Below are 6,647 nucleotides of genomic sequence, written 5' to 3' on the forward strand. Positions count from 1 at the left end.
CCTTTCAGCTAAGAACAGGAAACTGAGACTACAATTTGCACAAGCTCATCAAAATTGGACAATAGAAGATTGAAAAAAAAGTTGCCTGGTCTGATGAGTCTCGATTTCTGCTGCGATAGTTGGATGGTAGGGTCAGAATTTGGCGTCTACAACATGAAAGCATGGATCCATCCTGCCTTGTATCAACGGTTCAGGCTGGTGGTGGTGGTGTCATGGTGTGGGGAATATTTTCTTGGCACTCTTTGGGCCCCTTGGTACCAATTGAGCATCGTTGCAACGCCACAGCCTACCTGAGTATTGTTGCTTACCATGTCCATCCCTTTATGACCATAATGTACCCAACTTCTGATGGCTACTTTCAGCAGGATAATGCACCATGTCAAGCTGGAATCATCACAGACTGGTTTCTTGAACATGACAATGAGTTCGCTGTACTCAAATGGCCTCCACAGTCACCAGATCTCAATCCAATAGAGCATCTTTGGGATGTGGTGGAACGGGAGATTCGCATCATGGATGTGCAGCCGACAGATCTGCGTCAACTGTGTGATGCCATCATGTCAATATGGACCAAACTCCCTGAGGAATGCTTCCAGCACCTTGTTGAATCTATGCCACGAAGAATTGAGGCAGTTCTGAAGGCAAAAGGGGGTCCAACCCGTTACTAGCATGGGGTACCTAATAAAGTGGCCGGTGAGTGTACATTGCCTCATGGGTAGTAACATTTAATTTACAGTGATTTACTGTATTTTTTGAATTTGCGGTAGTCAGCTCCAAAACAACAACAGCAGTGATACTGTGGGTAAATAAGACAGACTTAAATAAAACTGTTAGTTCATGTTATATCACGTTTATTATGCTTTTAGCAGTGAAGGTAATTTAAAATTGTGACGTGCGTTTCAGCATTGTAAATAACTTATTGAGAGTTTTAGATACAAACAAGAAAGGTATTACGGATATAAATGCTTGATTGACATATTTGCCCTCTGACGTCACAACTTCAAAAGAATAGCGGGTAGATACTTCAAAGGTGTTGAAAGAAGTAGCGGCTCGAGACATCAAAGGAGGGCCGCTTTGGTCCGTGCGCACCAGAGTCCAGTCACACAATACCCAGAGAGAGCTGGAGAAGCGTTAAGGTAAGATAAATTTTTGCTAATTCTGTGACATTAAAAGCTCTGATAAACCTTCGAAAGCGGCGACGTTAGGTTACCGACCTGTGTCATAGCAAGGCTAGAGCAAGCTGTTAACTAGCTTCTCCCCCGTAGGAAGTTGGAGCTTAACAGTTTGCCCGTGGTTTAGCTAGCTGTAATTACGACGTTCGGTAAAGCTAACATCTCGTTTAACATGCGCTGTTCGGGACATCGTTTTTACTTGTCAGACCATTGCCTGAAATACAATATAACCCATATTCTGGAAGTTTAACGTTGGTTGCTGCTTGCTTTTGAGCTAGCTGTTGCTGCATTTTGGATAACATTACCTCCGGTTAATACTAACGATAGATTCCCGATTCTGTTGGTTGGTTTTTCAGTGATTAGAATTATTAAGCAAAACTTATTACAGCTATATTATAGTATAGGCTACGCGGTTATATTAGTGGAAGTAAAGTTAACATTAAACCGTTACCTTTACATTTGCCCATCCAGTTTTAATAGGATGGAATGGTAGCATTAGGCTTTGTCTTTTTTTTTAAACACACAACAAAAACGTTAATGTGGGGGATGGAAAAGAAAAAATAATCTTTTTTTTTAGCTAAAATAGACGTGTGCTAAATTTAATTCAATGGTAACCACGTTTAGCTCTAGTTTTGGGGTCTCCAGCATTTATGGAGAGCAGTTTTTGCCTTGGCTTCAGGGTTTGGCCACTTACAACCATCGTGATGTCCAGCAAAGATTTGCCTCAGTGCTTCACTTTGCAGTAGTATTATTGCTTTCTGTAATGTGATATTTCATATAGTTCATCCTTTTGTAGTGTGTGAAACCTAAGATAAAGAGTGTGTAACTCAAAGAATATGGTGTTAGGAGTTGAGCTACCATGGTTTATGGGGGAAAAGAAAAGTAAAATTTAAAAATGTATTTTCCTAGCCGCTTAAACTTAAATTTGACGGAATGTTCAAAAAGTTATTTAAGGACACTTTATAATGGCATAGTGATTAACTTTTAATACATCACTTAACATTCTGTGTTGGTCTAACAATATAAGAGTTACCTACATTATACTTGTTACCTGCATACTAATGCATGCCATGCATTTTTTTTAATCTTGTTGTAATTGTGTTTATAACTCCATGCATTCACTTTTAATTATACATTTTCATCATTTCATATGTAGAACAACAACCAGTGACTAGAACAACTGAGAGAGACGGGAGGAAGAAGAAAGCTGGAAGAAGGTCTGACCCCTTGACCCACAGGAGCACAAGATCCAATTCAAAAATCTATCATCATACAACAAAAAGTATGTAGAAGAGTACATTTTGCAACCTGGGTACTCCAGAATTAGGAATATTCTGTAGACATGTGAAAAACATCAGAACATGACAAACTATAGGTTTGCATGTGGAAAGAAGCAATGTCCCACTTCCTTTAAACAAGAACCACAAACACATACATGTATATACGTGTGTGTGTGTGTGTGTGTGTGTGTGTGTGTGTGTAAATAAAGGGCTGTATTTGAAGATTACTGCTCTTGATAATGAAAATTTTAAACCTGTTTTTCTTTTAACATTCTTCTTAAGGATCAACCCAGATGAGGTTGAAAGTGGGTATAAGCCACAAGACAAGAGTCTTCAAAAGAAAGGTGACAAGCATCAGCTCCAGAGTCACCACCTTCCTCCAACGGCTCACCGAATTTGAGTTGAAGACACCAAACTAGGTTAGCATTTTCTTGTGTGATGTAATATAGTTAACATCAGAAAAATGATTACTCAGTACAATGAAGTAGTGCAGCTACGTACCCTTCCTGCTCCAACAATGACACAACTAAATCATCTTGTATTTACCACTTTTGTAAGCAGAGGTCCCAGTTATGCAGCAAAAGCTACAAAGTGTTGTTTTAATTTTAAAGTTTTCCTAGTTTTTTTTTATATAAGTGACTGATAAGAATCAAACAATATTTGAAGTTGGTCCAGTACTGAGCGAGAACACTGTGACCTGCAGTTTTCAAACCGGGCTCTAATGTAATCATATAGGGCAAATGTGTATTGTCAATTTCGTCCACCAAAAGTTCTGTTTTTGCTACTGATGGTGTCAAATTATTATTTTAAGTTTCTGACACCATTTGGAAAGGATCTCTACAGAAATTGACCTTTTTATTTAAAGAGGAAGATCCTTAGTTAGATCAGTTTTGTGAAACAGCTCCAAAATCATCATCACCAAACCCATCGACAGACAGCAAAAGAAAGTAGAAAGAACCTTTGAATTATCTGGGCACTTCCCTACTGGTGACTTATTTTGTATGCTGTCATATTCTGTATTTGCACAAGTTGTAAGTCCGTTAACAGTTTAGATGAGAGAAACTCATGACCATTTATCCGCTTCTCATACAGTCCAGAATGCACCTCCTCACCAGAGCATCTCTGGATTGGAGGCTCCATCATGCCCTCTCTGTCCACCTTCCAGAAGATGTGGATCAGCAAGCAACAGTACCATGGGTCCGGCCTTCACAAATCCTTCTAAGCAGACTGTTCCTCCTTCCCCTCCCCCAACCAAAGCCCAACAACTTCAACTTTGTGGTAACAACAACACCACATTTTGTATACATTTGCAAATACAGGTTATGTAGATTTCTGGGGGATTTAAAATATGTTCAATTCGTTTTGAGAGTCAATTCAAATGGTAACTACATTGTTCAGACATGTATTCACCTCCGAATTCTGCCCAGTGTTTAGCGCATATTTAGACATTGTTTTAGCATCGCTTGTATGTCAATTTTCTGTTATTTTGCACTTTCAGAGTTAAAACATATCTTGTTCCTGATGTTTGTACCTGAAAATAAAAATGTAATACCTTTATACATGGGCTAAAGTCAGTTTTTTGGGAATTTATTAAATTCAATAGCATTTATGTAAAATGTTTAAAATTGTTTGTACAGCCAATGCCAAATATTGTATGTGATCCACAATTACAGTAAAACTATACTACAGCAAGACAATTACAGTATCATTTAGCAATTTGTAATTACAATACGATTACTGTAAGGGTATTATACTGTAAAACTAAGTTACAATAAGGGTATTTGTACTACTGTAAAACTAAGGTACAGTAAGGGTATTATTACTGTACAACTAAGTTACAGTAAGGGTATTATTACTGTACAACTAAGTTACAGTAATGGTATTATTACTATAAAACTAAGTTACAGTAAGGGTATTATACTGTAAAAAACATGTACAGTTATGATACTGTAATCGGGTAGTTACAGTAACTTACTGGCAACGTGTTGCCAGTAAGTTACTGTAAGGGTATTTACTGTAACAAACAAGTACAGTTTTGATACTATAAATTTGTAATTTGTTACCGCAAAAATACAATAAAAAGTCTAACAGTGTTTAGTTACTAATTACGGCTACATTCATCTGACAGCTTTAGTTACTAGTTACTTTAGTTACTAGTTACTTTTGTTACCCCGCTACATTCATCTGACAGCTTTAATTACTAGTTACTTTAGTTATTAGTTACTTGAGTTACTCAGCTACATTCATCTGACAGCTTTAATTACTAGTTATTTTAGTTACTAGTTACTTTCCAGATTCCTGAACACTAACCACATGTAGTATATATATGATGTATATTATAAAGTAACCCTGCAACAACATAAAGGCTCCAGGTCCAGCTGGGATGATGATGTCATATATCAGCTGAGATGATGATGACATTAAACAGCTGTTAGGATACTTTACCTTTCTACAATGGGAGAATTGTTCTTTCATGTTAATACTTTTCCAGATGATATGTACACACTTTTACAGAAGTTAGATTCAATACAGTACTTTTACTTGTTAGAGTATGTTTACGGTGTGTATTAGTATTTTTTCTTAGGTAATAAAGGATCTGAATACTTCTTCCACTGTTGTAGTTTCTTAACAATGCACTTTAGCACTTGTAAATGTACTAAGTGTAAATATACGACAGACAGACCGACAGCTAGAGCCTTTGTACCGGTGCAGGAGAGTCCTCAGCGAGCACCAAAGGACCCGCTCCCCGCCTCCTCCAGCGTTGTAGTACGGGTGGAAGAAGGCCACACACGGACCCCCAGCAGGAGCAGCAGCAGGCTGAGGGTTAGGACCAGGCTGAGGTACACGCAGGGCACAACTAGGGACCCGAACAACCTGGGGAAGGGGGACACAGAGGGCTGTGAACGCCATACAACACCGTAAAACACCAAACTTTACCGAAAGACCGAAAGATTCGGAACTTTCAGATTAGCCATTTAGCTGCTAATAAAAACTAAAGCTAGCTGCACACTTATTTCTGATGTTTTTTACAACATTTAATCAGCCGTGAGAAAGAAGTGGACCTCATTAAGTCGCAGAAACAAGGAGAGAAGTGGTGCTGGTGTTCATGTCCTGCCATCTTCAACATCATCGACACAACAATGGGTCACGCTCTCAACCCGGGGGCCTGTTGCACGAAAGTAGAATAAAGATATCCAGGATAAGTGAAAAGGCGCAGCTTGATTTAGTGCGATCTGCTCATCGCGGCTTAGTCAGTTGCACGTTTGCCGAGCCGGGATGAACAGGTGAAGCTATGTCAAGCCAGGTGTAGATAGCTGGGATAAGTGCACGTTCACGGCTTTCTCAAATAGACCACGGTATCGATCACAGATTTACTGATGCAGAATTGAGAAAACGCATGCGCCATATGTTTCACCCAATGAGCAGCAGCTTCTAATGGAAAGTAACGAGGAGGGGAAGAATATTCAAAAAGGGAAATACGGCTCTTATCAAACGGAGAGAAAAAGCCCAACTTAGCGGACCGACTGAATGTGTGGGGTGTACAAATATAGCCTTTGCCTCAAAAGAGAGCAGAGGGTTCCTCTGTAAATGGACCTTTTAAGGACTTTAGGCTTAATTTCAAACCCTTATTCACCACGTGAGAACATGTTTTACAACCATGCACTAATCTCTATAAAATATTCCTAATTCTTTGTACGATTAATGTTCATACAGAACAATCAGAAAGGGACAACAACTAGAAAAAGAAGTAAGTGACTTCAATTCACGCTGTGAGCATATGAAAAACAATATTCATGTTTTTATTCTTCTGAAAAGTGACAGCACCAAAATAAAAAGATTAAGAAGCATTGTAGTGTTCCCGGTGTGATGAATGTAAACTATGTACCTACTGTATATAGGCCACGTTATTACTCCGGTGATGTAAGACTTATTTAGAAGGTTATGAAACCAATGTAAGCTGTAATAAAAAAAACATTTGGCCCACTTATTAAGGCGTAACACAAACTACCCTTTATTAGAGAAGGACAAGCAACAAGAAAATGAATCATGGATGTATTGGTCTCTGACCAGTCTGCCATTAATATCATCTGGGAATATCGCTACATTAATATCATCTGGAATATCACAACATTAATATCATGTGGGAATATCACTACATTAATATCATCTGGGAATATCGCTACATTAATATCAT

General features: G+C 38.5%; 1 pseudogene; it reads right to left on the reverse strand.

Moving 5' to 3' along the window:
* Positions 1–5,587, reverse strand: part of LOC117953261 — a 13,714-nt pseudogene extending 8,127 nt beyond the window's left edge.
* Positions 5,588–6,647: the final 1,060 nt, after the last annotated feature.

Source organism: Etheostoma cragini, chromosome 11 (assembly GCF_013103735.1).
Source record: "Etheostoma cragini isolate CJK2018 chromosome 11, CSU_Ecrag_1.0, whole genome shotgun sequence".
Classification (NCBI taxonomy): Eukaryota; Metazoa; Chordata; class Actinopteri; order Perciformes; family Percidae; genus Etheostoma; species Etheostoma cragini.